Here is a 2741-nt window from a genome sequence, read left to right as displayed (position 1 = left end):
GGACATATGGAAGTTTAGGGGAAAAAAAATCTGTGGATCAGATGTGAATAGTTGCCATTTTCAATCATCATTAGAAAGGCTTCTTTGTGCAGTTGATGGGAAAAAATACAAAGACTCATAGCTATGAAAATCTCTGGAAAATGCTAGTTTACTTATTAGGGTAGGAAATGGACCTGAGCAAACTGGACGTAGGTTCATGGGAAGTAGTGAGAGGAATGTCATCAGACATAGGGAAGCTTACAGCTGCTTTTGTCCCCTCTCACTGAGGGTAGCTGTGATTGTGCCACAGATGGACACAAATATCACAGGTTACTGAACTAAAACACCTTAAACAAATGTAACTTAGTATACGCAAATTCTGTCTATATAGAAACACATTACATGACTATCCATTGATTATAGTTACATATTTTTATTGCATGAAGATTTCTGTGAATTAGAATTGTGGTCTTTGCCTTCTGAGCTCATTATCATAATAGCTGGGAAAGGTTAGAAAAAGGTCCTCTAAAAATGTTGATTTTGGTGCATTTTCTTCTTTCTTTTCTCCTGAGAACCATCCTGAGGGCCACTGATTCATAATAGTGGTTGATTATCTTTAAACTGTAAAATAGAAACTCCTAGCCAATGGTTTCCTTCCCACCCTTTGCAATCCACCAATCCATTGAACTCATTTTATCCAAAGAAGATTCACTAAATTTAGTACATATCTATCAAAAGGAGGCTGATGATATATGGCCAATCACATTCTTATTTCACCTTATTGAAAACCCATCTTTAAATAATAATGCTCAATCTGCCACTTGACAAATCAGTGCACCAGAGGGCTGATAATATTTCTAAATGACAGATAGGTTTGTAAAAAAAAATCTCTAAATTGCCCTTTAATCAGAATAATACTCAGGGAGACTGAGTATCCAGGCAACCATGCTGAGAACTCCAGAGCTTATAAGAAGGCATCCTTACAACCTGGTGAGAAAAATCAGTCATTTCTCCCTTTTGAAATCAAAGCATGGCATTTGGGTAGCATGTATTTTCTGGCTGTGAATATAAATTATGAGAATTCCCCTTTAAAATATAGCACTGATCAAGGTGCTGAAATATGTGGACATTCTGCTCAGACGTTCATTTCTCTTCTTATGGCTGTCTTTGAGACATGATTTGGTGCCAGGAGGACAGCTGTTACTACCAAACTCTGGCCACAATTGAGTTTCCTTCATTTGAGGTCCCTGCAGAGGACTCTGTTAAAGAGCATGCCAAATCATTTGTGTTTTCTGAGGAGAACACAGAAATGTGGGTCTCTATTATAATGCAAAATATAGGCAAGCACTAGACTGGGGTCAGGATGTGAGACAGTGGAAGTCTGGTTTAGCAACATGTGCCTGACTTAGTATATGCTCTAAGGTAGAGGAAGGAAATTCTTTTTAAGTGACTCAGATGGTATCCAGATTCACTCAGGTACACATTTTGCTCCAGCCAAAACTCATCAAAAGCGTGTGACTACATATTCCCATAATGTTGAGAGTGAATGGAACTTAGTCGTTTCTCTCACAGAGTGATTTCTTAAGAGAATGCATGCATGGTTCTTCTTCTTTTTTTTAAAATCTAAGTCAAGTAAATTTGTAGAATTGGAGGTAATGTATCTCAAGCTGAATTTTGGTTTTAGTCAACTCCAATAATAAGAGCTTTCATTTTTGAGTGAATGTATCATCAATGCCCCTCATGGCGATTATGACATTTTCAAATATTGGCACTTAAGAGAAACATGCATAGGATGTTTTCAGAACTTTCACTTCTATCTTCAAGGCTATATTATCTATCATAAGGAACAGTCTGAAAACTCATAATAGTGGATCAAAAGTATCTGCCACATTTGAGCTATTTAACTTTTTGTTTGTTTGTTAGTTTGTTTTTGTCAAGATAGAGTTTCTCTGTGTAACAGCCCTAGCTGTCCTGAAATTAGCTCTGGTAGACTAGGTTGGCCTTGAACTTACAGAGGTTTGCCTACCTCTGCCTCCTGAGTGCTGGGACTAAAGGTGTGATCCACGCTGACCAGCAACTTGCTTAATTTTTTAAAACTTACAGTTTTTCTAATACTCCTTCCAAAAATCTACTGGGGTTGGTACAGTCTCTTATATTTGAAAAATATTAGTTTGATTTTGAAAAATTAAATGTCATCCTATCATATGGAAGAAAAAGCCCATGAATTATAGCAAAAATATAATGAAAAGAAAGAACAGTAAATATTTAACTTTAAGAAGATAACTATCCATAAGTTTGTTAAAACATCTCCATTTCGATTTCCAGCAGATATGAATAGTTTACCAAGTCTACAAATGCAGCGTGGCATTTTTGACATTTGATGGCTTTAAAAAAATGTCTTAAACAGTTGAATTATGTAGTTCACAATAATAGAACCTCTGATACCAATGAAATGATTTATTATTCCTTACCTTTAGATAAATATTGATCTTTAAGTAAAAAACACTATTAATATTTTGCCTCTTAATTTCTTAACTTTATCGAATTGTGTATTTTTTTAGGTAATAAATTGAACAAAATTATAAAAGCAAAAGTGGTGCATCTTTGTACTTCCTTTCAGACATTGTTCTCCCTTGATAGTATTTGCCTTCTTAGCTTTACTTATTAAATGATATGTCACCTTGTGTCTGTACTACTAGGTGGAAAGGCATAGTAGTAAGTAAATCAGGCTTCATTCAAGCTTTACATCATTTGCAGCCTAA

Source organism: Myodes glareolus, chromosome 14 (assembly GCF_982192425.1).
Source record: "Myodes glareolus chromosome 14, mMyoGla1.1, whole genome shotgun sequence".
In the NCBI taxonomy this organism is placed as follows: domain Eukaryota; kingdom Metazoa; phylum Chordata; class Mammalia; order Rodentia; family Cricetidae; genus Myodes; species Myodes glareolus.
The sequence above is the reverse complement of the archived record's forward strand: the minus strand, read 5'-3'. Positions refer to the sequence as shown.